Source organism: Gossypium hirsutum, chromosome D08 (assembly GCF_007990345.1).
Source record: "Gossypium hirsutum isolate 1008001.06 chromosome D08, Gossypium_hirsutum_v2.1, whole genome shotgun sequence".
NCBI classification, from domain to species: domain Eukaryota; kingdom Viridiplantae; phylum Streptophyta; class Magnoliopsida; order Malvales; family Malvaceae; genus Gossypium; species Gossypium hirsutum.
In genome coordinates, this window is record NC_053444.1 from 38,504,866 (window position 1) to 38,518,206 (window position 13,341).

Below are 13,341 nucleotides of genomic sequence, written 5' to 3' on the forward strand. Positions count from 1 at the left end.
ATGTTGCCAGTGAACTTTCACTAATGCTATGCTTTTATTTCTCAATTCTTTAACTTCTTGAGCTAGAATTTTGATCGGTTCCTCACTATACGTCATTTTTGACTGTATCTCAACATCAACAGGTGAAATCACGTGTGAAGGATCTGATCGATACCGGCGTAACCTCGATATATGGAATACATTGTGAACCGTTTCTAACTCTAAAGGCAAAGCTAATCTGTAGGCTACTGGCCCAATTCTTTCAATGATATCGTATAGTACGATAAATTGCAAACTAAGCTTTTCCTTCTGGACAAATCGAAGAACTTTCTTTCAAGGTGATACTTTCAAAAATACTCTGTCGCTGACTTGAAATTCAATGTCTTTTCTTTTCAAATCTTCGTAAGATTTCTGTCGATTCGAAGCCGTTTTTAAACTGACACATATTACTTTAACCTTTTCTTTGGTTTCTTGAATCAAATTAGTGCTGGATAACTTGTTCTCATTCACTTTAGTCCAGTATAACAGAGTTTGACACTTTCGACCATACAAAGCTTCGTACGGTGCCATCTTAATGCTCGATTGATAATTGTTCTTGTATGAAAATTCAAATAACAGTAAAAATCTCTCCCAATTACCTTAAAATTCTAAAACACAACATCGAAACATATCTTCGAGTATCTAAATTACTCGCTCAAACTGACCATCGGTCTGAGGATGAGATGTCCTACTAAAATACAGTCGAGTACCTAGAACTTCATGTAACTTGCTCTAGAATCGAGACGTAAACCATGGATCTCTATCAGAAATAATAGAGACTGGCACACCGTGCAATCTAACGACCTTAGCAACATAGAACTCTACCAATCTCTTGAGTGAAAAATTCATACGTACTTTAATGAAATGCACGAACTTTGTCAAACAATCTATAGTGACCCACACAACATCTTTCTTTCTCAGAGATAAAGGCAACCCCGATACAAAATCCATCGTGACACATTCCCATTTCCACTCTGCAATCATCACTGGTTGTAACAAACTAGAAGGTACCTAATGCTCAGCTTTAACTTGTTAACAAACCAAACATCTCGATACAAACTCTTAAATCTCTCATTTCATACCTGGCCACTAGTACATCTGTTTCAAATCGTCGTACATTTTATTACTACCAGGATGAATTGACAAGTTACTACTGTGAGCTTCCTGTAAAATCTTTTAAACGAGATGAAAATTTCTTTGATTACAAATTCTGCCTTTAAAATATGAACTGTCATCAGAACCAACATGAAAATCTGAATCAAGTGTCATCTCAATCTATTTTCGTTTAGCAATAAAAACATCATCACATTTCTGGGCTTCGTAAATCTGTTGCAAAAACATCGATTTAGCTTTTAATTCAGCTAAAATTAAATCATCATCAATCAATGTCAATCTCATGTTCAACACTTGTAAAGCAAACAAAGATTTTCTACTTAAAGCATCAACAACAACATTAGCCTTTCCCGGATGATAATCAATGATCAAGTCGTAATCTTTCAATAACTTGAGCCATCTGCGCTGTCTCAAATTCAAATCTTTTTGTGAGATCAAATACTTCAGGCTTTTATGATCCGAGAAGATATGAAAGTTTTCTCTGTACAAATGGTGTCACCAAATTTTCAAAGCAAACACAATAGCTGCAAGTTCTAAATTGTGAGTCAGATAATTCATTTCATTTTCGTGCAGTTTCAATTGTCTAGAAGCATAAGCTATTACTTTTCCCTCTTGCATCAAGACACATCCCAAACCATTCAATGAGGCATCGTTGTAAATCACAAATTCTTTGCTGAACCCAGGCTGAACTAACACAGGTGCCTCGATTAACAAAGCTTTCAATTGATTAAAACTTTACTGACATTTCTCAGACCATTTGAATTTAATGTCTTTTTGCAACATTCTCATCAATGGTGTAGCAATCATAAAAAATCCCTTGAAAAATCTTCTGTAATATCCGGCTAAACCCAGAAAACTTCTAACTTCAGATGTATTTCTCGGAGGTTTCCAATCTACCACAGCTAAAATTTTGCTCGGATCAACTCTAGTGCCACCTGCTGATACCAAATGTCCCAAATATCAGACTTTCCGGAGCCAGAACTCACATTTGCTGAAGTTAGTGAACAATTGTTTTATTGCGTAAAGTTTGGAAAACAATTCTCAAATGCTGGGCATGCTCTGTCTCATCTCGTGAATAGATCAGAATGTCATCAATGAGCACAACAACAAATTTTTCTAAATATGGTCTAAAAATTCTATTCATCAAATCCATAAATACCACAGGTGCATTAGTCAATCCAAATAGCATCACATGAAATTAATAATTTTCATCCCTGTTTTGAACGTAGTTTTTGGCACATCCGTGTCTTTTAACCTGTAATTGATAATAACGAGAACGAAGATCGATCTTTAAGAATACTATCGCACCTTTCAACTGGCCAAACAAACCATTAATACGTGGCAATGGATACTTGTTCTTGATCGTGACTTTATTGAGGTGTTAATAGTCAATACATAATCGCATGGATCCGTCCTTTTTCTTAACAAATAATACAGAAGCACCCTAAGGAGAAAAACTAGGTTGAGAAAAACACTATTTGTCAACTCTTGCAACTAAGCTATCAACTCTTTCAATTCTGTAGGTGCCATTCTATACAGAGCTATTGGTATCAGAGATGTTTCCAGCATTAATTCAATAGAAAATTCAACCTCTCTGATCGGTGGTAACCCTGATAACTCCTCTAGAAACACATCTGTATACTCACATACCACTAGAATCGATTCTAGCTTCAATTTTGAAACTCTGGAATCAAATATATAAGCGAGATATGTTTCATAGCCTTTTCGAACATATTTCTATGTCGACATAGCCAAAATAACATTAGATGTATTATCCAATCTATCTGATTCAATTTGAAGCTTTTCACCGTTTGGACTCTTTAACACAATATACTTTTGTCTACAGTTCACAACAACATGCAGAGTTAACCAGTCCATACCTAGAATCATATCAAACTCAACAAACGGTAGTAACATCAAATCAGCCGAAAAGTTGCAACCTCAAATCATCAAAGGAAAATTTTTACAGACTTTGTCAACTAACACATACTGACTTAGGGGGTTCATTACTTTAACCACAAACTCAGTAGATTCAAAAGGTATTTTCTTATCTGACACTAAATCTGTGCATACATATGAATGTGTTAACCCGGAGTCAATCAAGGCATTACAATTAGCATTAAAGATAGAAAATGTACCGGTGATAACATCAGGCGTTGAAGCTTCCTCTCGAGCACAGATTACGCAAGCTCTTGCTGGTGCTCATGCCTTAGATCTCACATTAGAGTCTTTCATCCCACTACAACTATTACCCACATTTCTAGTGTTTCGAGGGCAATCTCTGAGATAATGTTCATACGAACCACATTTAAAACATGACCCTCCTTTCAATCTGCATTCACCGAAGTGTCACCTATTACATTGCTAACATTCGGGATTGTTGTTTCTAAACTGCTCACACTTGCTATAAATGTAGCCTGAGGTTTCGAGCTCAAACATTGTTTTTCTTGGTCTTTCCCAGAATAACCCACTAAAGCTGATGAATGACCATGATACTCTTTCAAATTCTTCGACGACGATGAGAATGATTTTTCCATAGGCCTCTTTCCCTAGTCACAAGCCTCTGAATCGGCTTTTCTCTTTTCTTTACTAAGTTCTTCGACTTTGTGTGCTCTGTCAACTAGAACTAAAAATTCTTTCAACTCAAGGATCTTGACTAGCAACTTAATGTCTTCATTTAACTTGTCTCCAAACTGAGTGCACATAACAACCTCTGTCAGTATACATTCTCAGGCATACTTACTAAGTCAAACAAATTCCCTCTCATACTCTGATATAGACATACGACCTTGTTTTAGGTTAAGGAATTCTTTACGCTTCTTGTCTAGGAATCTCTGACTCACATAGTTCTTTTACAATTCAGTTTGAAAGAATTCCCAGTTTACCCGATCTCTCAATACTGAAGCAATTAAGGTGTTCCACCACTGATAAGCTGAATCTTTCAATAAGGATACAACACATTTCAAGCATTCCACCGATGTACACGACAATTCATCAAGAGCCTTAATGGTGTTTTCTAACCAGAATTTAACTCCTTCAAGACTATTTTCAACTGTACCTTGGAATTCTTCAGCTCTATACTTCCGAATTTTATCAACTGGAGGCTTGTTCACTCGTACTAGTTCCAAACCCTGAGAAAATAGGGGGACCAGTTAGGGTATAGATGGGGGTGGAGGTCGTTGAGCTATAGGGTTCATTCGTACGAACTCGAAGAACCATTCAGTCATCATCTGGAAGAAGGCTTCCTTAGCCTCTCATTCCAAGTTGTCAGATATGGGCCTATTTCCATTAGACGTTGCTCCATGAACGGAGGCTTGCGCGTTACTTTGAACTTCACTGGAATCAACTCAGTTGGATGACATTATATCTATATAAAAATAATTTCAATTGGGTTAGGAGTTATCACACTATCCCAGGTTAATGACATGTATCTCTAGACTCATACATCCTACGTTCAGTTCGAGAACCGACTAAATGTAACACATCTAACCCGTATCCGTCCTCGAAATAGGGTTACAGAGTATTACCGAACAAACGAAACATTTAAAACATTCATTTCTTACATTATTACAAACATAATCTAAATACATTCAATCACATATAAAACACCCCTTAATCGAGCCCTTGAGTCCTTAGAAATACCTTAGGAACAATTCAGGACCAATTGGAAACGATCGAAAATTATAAGAAAAAGATAGAAAAATTGGTCTGCAGGGGTCACATGGCCATGCGCCTCAATTGGCTGAGACACACGCCCGTATCTCAGACAAGGTAACAATCGAAATAGGGACACACAGCCGTGTCCCAGCTCATGTACTCACCCATGTAACTATTTGAGTTGGGTCACACGGCCAAGCCATAGGCCCGTATGCCAGGCTATGTAACTCTGGAAATAGCCACACACACCCGTGTCCAAAGTCGTGTGTTAGGCCGTATAACAACCTGACTTACATGCATTCAAACCTACAGGGGACACACGACCGTGTCGCCTAGCTATGTGTCTCACACGGCTGAGCCACACGCTCGTGTCTCCGGCCGTGTGGACATGAAATTGGCCAAAATCAAGGCATTTCCATTACCAACTCATGCAACCACCTAAAAGCATTATGTGCACGTAACCAAAATATCAAAACATGACCAAAACCTACATGATATGACCAATTCAATAGTTCAATATCATTCAACCAATATGCCATATAAGGCACCTCAATAGAAAACATCACTACTTACCTAAACATACATATTTGGTCACATTTCCATCATTAAAATTTAGTTCAATACATTTCCAAAACATGCCATATTTTAACCACAATCAAAGCAACATAACACATACCATTTGAGCCATACCATTCATGAATTACAAGTACCTAAATGACATAATTCAACCAACATCAAATGGTACCAAAACAACTTATACATGCCAAAATCATCAACTAAATACCAATACAAGTTCACCTATACATGCAATTATAACCTTAGCCAAACCATCAAAAACTATCAAAATTTATGCTGGATAGTGTTATAGATCTCCGACGAGCTTCCGAATCGATCGAGCTTCCAATTATCTAAAAACACATAGGAAAGAAAACTATGTAACCACATAATTCTTAGTAAGTTCGTAGAACATGAAACATAACTTACCATTTCATCTAAATAACATTAGAATACGCATAATGTAATCCAACCACAAGCTTGGCACAAGCCTAAGCACCATTATCGATACAGAAGTTAGTGCATTCATACATAATTCAATTAAACATAACATATGGTAATTCATTTCCATGGAACATACATCATTTAATTTATTCTTCAATTTCATGAAAATAGGCATACTTCCATTTGGAAACTTACCACTTTAATCCTTTTAAATTTCTTGTTGAACCATTTAGAATATCATCGGATACTCGAGAAAGCTCACACGAAGTGTGCTTCAACATATAATCGTAACCTTTCCTTTACATCATTGATCACATGAGCTGTGAAATGGTGTACTCACACGACCTGTGGGTCAGAATGTAGGCTACACCATGTTGCTCACACAATCTGTAATGTATCCGTCACAAATGCAGGACCTCAACCATTCGTAGGACATTCAAGACCAGCACCCGAACATGACAACACTAATGACATGTCATTTGTATCCTACGAATTCCTAAGGTTCAACCAGGACTTGATAACAGTCATAGCTTTGTCTTGGATATACATTGTTTAACAACGTTATATATATTCATAATAGCACATAATTGAATAACATGAATGTCATAATTCATACATACGAACTTACCTAGACGACGATGGCGTAAAAACAAGATCGACTAATCCGAAGCTTTAGCTTTTCCTTGATCTAGATCCAAACGTGGTCTATCTTGATCTAAATTGAAAAATTCAATCAATTTAATACTTCTATTATTCAATTCAATCCATATTTCAAATTTTTACAAAATCATTATTTTTTCCCTAACATTTTAAATTTTTACAATTTAGTCTTTAAGCTCATAAACTAAAATCTAAACATTTTTATCCCTTTTTCAAGCTAGCCGATTTCTCTAGGGACTTATATCAATCTATAAAAATCTTCATTTCACAAATTTAACTTGAAATTTTATCATTTTTACAAATAGGTCCCTAAATACAATTTTCATCCAAAATCACTTTACAAAACTTGATTATTTATCAACAAGGACTCATAATATTTCATTAAACATCAAAAATCACGCAAGAACATTCTTGACACAACCTAAATATTTAACAGTTTTACAAATTGATCCCTAGGCTAGCTAGATTAAGCTACACTGATCCCGAAAATATAGAATTCATTAAAAACGGGACAAAATTATATACCATGCAATCAAAAGGGCTCAACCAAACCCTAAGCTTCAACAATGGAGTTTCTTATGCTCAATTTCGGTGGAGAAGAAAAATTAAAGAAGATGATATCCTTTTCTTTTAGTTTTATTTTGTCTTCCAAAATTTGAATTACTAGTTCCGCCTGTCCGTTTGCTTGCGCTATAGCTTCGTGAAATTTACTCCGAAATCTAGAAGTAAATCTCAAATCCATGCAACCCAACTAGCTTTTCCAGTAAGTAACCTATTCTGACTAGAATAAAATGAGTTGATTTCATCAACTTGTTAATAACAATATAGGTAAAGTATTTCTCTCTCGTCATCAAAGGTAGTCCAGATACGAAATCCATCGCAACTCATTCTCATTCCTAATAAAAAATTATAACAGACTGTAATAATTTAGAAAAAACTTGATATTCAACTTTGACTTGTTGATATACCAGACATCTCGGTGCAACTATGAAATTTCATGTTTTATTCTTAGCCATCAGTAACTCTGTCTCAAGTCATTACACACTTTGTCATTGCATGGTTTAAATTAATTAGACTCTGCTAGCAATCTCGTGTAAGATGTCGTATATAATATCATAATTTTTTAGCACACAGATTCAATTTCAGAAATATAGACTGTTATCACAATCAATACTGGAATTGGTGATCTGAACATTCTGAATCCATTCTAGTTTAGCTAACAAATTTGAATCTTTCTTTACATCTCACAATTTCTTTAAAGAATTAATGATTTAACTTTCAACTCTGTAATAATCGAACTAGCATAATTCAAGGTCATCTGAGTGAAGTATTACTATAAACAATGACTTCCTTCCTAGATTTAGGCTGAATCAACATCTTTAACTCGCAACTGATAGTAACCAAATTTGATATTAATATTCAAAAAAACTGTGGCACCTATCAGCTAATTGAATAAATTATCAATATGAGGCAACGGAGGTGATATACTTGGTTAAATAAAATCTCTGTCAATTAACTCTTGCAACTTAGCTTTTAATTCTTTTAATTTGGTTGGGGCCATTTTTTACAGAGCACTCAAAATTGGAGCAATCCCAGAAACTAATTCTATAGCAAACTCAACTTCTTGCTCTAGCAGTAAACTCGAAAATTTTGCAGGAAAAATATATGTAAACTCATAAATTGTCGGTAACTGATCAACTTTCATTTCAGATACTCTAGAATCTAGGATATAAGTTAAAACATACCACAACCTTTTCGTATAAATTTCTGTATGGATATTGCTGAAATCACATCCGAAACACAATCATACTTAAGAAATTCAACAAAAATTAATTCACCATTCTAGCGTCTTAAATAAATCTATTTCTATTGGCAATTCACTACATCATCATTAACATTCAACCAATCCATTCCCAGTATAACATCAAATTCATTAAATGGCAGTAACATCAAATCAGTAGGAAAATCATATCCCTAAATTTTTCGTGGGCATTGCTTGCAAACCAAATCAACTATGACTCTTTGGTCTAAAGGGTTTATTACTTTAACAACATATTCAGTCGACTCAACTGGTAAACTCTTTTTTGTTACTAACGTTGTGCATATATATATGAATGTGTTGTCCCAGTGTCAATTAATGCATACACAGTAACATCAAAGATAGAAAAGGTATCAACAATATCATCAAGAACTGAGGCTTCCTCGCGCACCCGAATCACATAAGCTTTGGCAGGAGATCGAGATTCAGATAAAATGACTATGTCTTTTGTTCCACTTCTACTGACTCTAGTTGTGCTTCAAATTCCTGGTCGTCTGCCTCTTGTAGAAGTAACAACAGGTCTTACATTCTGATTTCTGTTCAAATTAGCTCGATTCAAAAGTCTTTCTTATAATGATCTAGAGATCTACAAATGAAATAGGAATCGTCCTTCAATCTACATATCCTAGAATGATTTCATCCTCAAAGAATAAATTCAAGTCCATTTACATTTTTAACGTTTCTCACACTAGCTACTAAAGTCATCGGTGGTCTCATGAAACTCCTTTCCATTCTATCACTGTCAGAAAAATCTGATGGCACTAAAAATGGCTACTCGATTCTTTCTTTTTCTTCGGTTGGGAAGCATAAATTGTTCTGGGTGTGGTACATTTACTGAGGTCATGAGCTTTTCTTTCTTTCTGTTTCTTGTAATTACAATTTTCTTCCATTTTTTGAACCCAATCAGATAAATACATCTTGATCTTGTTATTCAATCCATCTTCAAAATAAATACACATTCCTTCCGCAGTTGATACAATCTCACAACCATAAATACTGAGTTGAATAAATTCATGCTCATATTCAGCAACTAATCTATTTCCTTATTTCAACTCGAGGTATTGTTTGCTAACGTAGTCAGTTCAAAATTCAATTTTAAAGAATTCCTAGTTAATTCGTTCTTTCAGTACCACAGTAGTTAAGTTTAACTACTAGTGAAAAGGCTCTTCTTTTAAAAATGACACGACAAATCTTAGAAAATTTTGGAAAGACGTAACATTTTATTTAGAACTCGACATGATTGAATCATCACTCACTTAACTGCTAAAATCTTTGGCTCCCCATAATTGAACTTTATCAAAAAGAATTCTGTGAGTATTAAATAGTATAGGGGTTTGAGAATGGGGGTGGAGGTCGTTGTGCCACAGATTGATTCTTATCTGGTCAATAAACCATTATGACATCATATGACAGAAGGCTCCACAGGCCTCACTTCCCTGGCTCTTAGAAATGGGCGTACTATGATCAGCCTCATGTATCGAGGCTTGAACATTACTCTCTAATTTATCGAAATTAGTTCGGTTGGATTCATATGACATCTTTTATCTATATGAAAAATAAAATCAATTCGAGTCAAAAGACATCACATTATAATAGTTTATAAGATGACATGTATTTCTAGACTCAATACATGCTACATTCAGTTTGAGAACCGACTAAATCGTAGCTCTAATACCACTAATTGTAACACCCATAACCTAATTCGATCGTCAGACTTGAGTTACGAAATGCTACAGTCACAACCAAAATAAAACACACTCAATTCATATTGAATATCTCAAATAAACATAGAGTACTTTATAAATGCATAAATATTACTCAAATTTAACAAAAATCATCCAAACATAGTCAATTCAATTTAGTATTAACAAATACGCCATTTTTAGATCATATACAGGCTTATGTATGCTCTAATACCATCCAGAATTTAACTAAGACTAATTTGCAACATTCTCAAAATTTCAGTTCAATTATAAATAAAGAAAATTTAGAGTTCAATTTAATCATCAAAAACCAATAGTTAATCATTATTAATAGCATATATGCGAAAAAAACTTAAATCGGGTCCACGAGACCTTAAAATTAGTTTGGAAACAAATAGGGACTAATATGAAAAATAATAAAAAATACGAAAAAACTAAAAATAGGGGTCACACGGCTATGGGGTCAGGCCGTGTAAAAGAGGCCAACCCGTGTGGCCTCAAATATGGATGTGTGGCTATTCCACACGCTCGTGTTCCTAGACTATGTACAAATCGAAATAGGGTCACACAACCATGTGTCTAGGCCATGTAACAAACTGAACCCGTGTGAAATATCCTACACCTAAAATCAATAAGACACACGACCGTGTTGGGAGGCTTGTGCAACCAAAATGACTTCAAAAACAAGTAATTTTAATAACCATTTCTTAGGTATCAAACCCAAACATTTTCACCTATTCAAAACACATTCAAACATGTCAAAAACATACCAAAAACATTTAACTTAAGTGCTTAACCAATGTACCCTCATTGATACCACAATTCAAACATTTAGAATCCAATTCACATACATCATTTTCCAAATCACAAATCATGTATATATTAAACATTTTATAACCTTAAACCACAATCAAAACCAAACTTGCAAAGAGCCAAATAGACACAACCACAACATCACATAACAAAGCATGGAACAACATATTTAATAACACATGAATAACTCCTAGTACAAGCCACTTATAACCAAAATCAAAATAATCAAAATTTATACCAAGTCGATGAACAGATAGTGTGTGCTCTGACTTGAACTTCCAACTGGCATAAACTTCTGATGATCTACAAGAAATCAAATGCAACAAATGTAAGAAAATCTTTGCTTAGTAAGTTTGTATTAAACTTAAACTTTAACTTATCGTAAAGGTTGTAACTTAAACATTTTGCAATTAAATTCATAAGCAAGGTCATGAGTTTTATTAACCTATACATATCATAAGACTCACAAGGTTAGTGAGTTCACATGTATGAAACTTCTAACTTTTCATGCTGTAAAACATATACAAGTAAACCCATTTGATGTACCATTCATTCAGCATCTATTCATTTAACATTTCACATTTCCATTGTCCCTTTTTACATAACTATTCATATCAACATTCTGTATAAACACTTTATATAACTATTTTTGTAACGCACCAATAATTTAATTTTTGATGTGTTAAAATTTTTCCATAAGTATGTATTTGCTTCAATGGTTAAGGGCATTGATTGTGTGTTTGAGGTCATGGGTTCAAATCTCACCCTTGGGAAAATTTGTTATTTTTGTCTCTAATTTTATCTTGTTTCTTATGACTTAAATACCATTTTTGTTCAAATTGTGTCAAAATGAGTCTATTGGTTTAGTGTTAAGGTGTTAACTTCAACTTTGGTTTGGTGTTCAAGTGTCTACGTGAGCAAAATGACAATATTTTTGCTTCTCCATTTGGGTGGTGCTTATGTGGTGGTGGTTGGTTAGAATTAGAATTCTGGAAAGTTGGATAACTTTAGGGTACAGGATTTTGTGGGATTTTTATAAGTAGTTGTGTTAGTTAGTAGGTTATTATTTTATTTAAATTTTATTTTTGGATTTATCAACAATATTTCCTTAAAAATTTTACTATTGTGCCGTCCCTCTAACCTTTCTTTTTCACGTTCTATTTCCTTTTTGGTGGTGCTTTTTTCTTAAATTTTCCTTGCCTTTTTCATATATTCCCTTGTTAATTTTACCATATTATTCCTTTTTACTCCTATTTTTAAGTTCTATCGTGCCATCAACTTTTTGACCAATACGAGTAAGTGTTCTGTATTAAGTTATGGAATGTTTTGAGTATGGAATAAGTATTTTTTTGTTGTTGTTTAATGTGATCAAGTTGTTTTAATTAAGAAATATTTTAGATTTAGGTGAGGATTTTGAGTCTAATGATCCTCTGGCGAGTTAGTTTTCTGTGGAGGCTACTGATTTGTTTGTGAATAAGTAATTGATACTATGTTTGAGGTTGATTGTTGAATTTGGGTTTAATGATGGAAGTTTGTGGTTTAGAAAAAGGTTTAGTTTTGGGTAAATTGTTACTGATTTTAGAGATTAATTTTTGATTTTAGGTATTAGAAATCTCGTAGTTGATTACTCATCAAAATCAGATTAGGTGTGTAACGAAAACCAGAGAAAATAGCGAATGACGAAAGTCAAAATCTGAAACTGTGAATGTAATACGGTCGTGTATCAAGCCATGTACTGGACTGTGTGAGAGACATGGTTTGGACCAATTGGGATGTGTCAGCCACACGGACGTGTGTGAGATCATGTGCTAGACCGTGTGGGCCACACGGGTTGGCCAAGTAGGTCGTATGGGCCACACAGGTTGGCCAAGTAGGTCGTATGGGCCACACAGGCATGTGGGCCCAAACTCTGAATTTTTTTCCTAGGGTCTTGTTTTTTGTACGAGTTGAATGTGCACCTCCTGTAGGGTCTGTGTGGTAGAAATCGGACTGCAAACCATGAATTCTAATGTTTTGTATCCATTAAATACAACTTATGTACGCAAGATTATTATGTTGCATTTTATGTTTGAGTTGTAATATAATAAGTATGCTTTGTAATAAGAAAAGTATAATAAGTTATCTATTAAAAATGTTCTGTATCTGTCATAATAAGCTTGTATGTCATACATATTCGATATTTGTTATTTCTGCATCTACATTGGGTGGGATATATGTTGCGAAAGAAGTGCTGGTAGTTTAATCTATCTGTCGAATTTGGTGGCTCAGCCACACATATATTTCTGTTACTGGAAAATTACCGCCTATTGATCTGGCAACTTGGTTGCAAATATTCTAAAAAGTATCATATCGACACTAAGCGGTGTTTAGGGCTTGATGGGTATATAATACCCTATATGGTGTGTAGGGATGGACGGAGTTGGTGTGTAGCGGATGGAGGTAGGATTGTGAATCTACATATGATTTATTCTGTTTCTACTTTGTTATAAAATATATATAATGATTTCTAAAAACATGTCTGAAATTAAGTCTATGCTTTTGTTATTATAAGTTCCACAC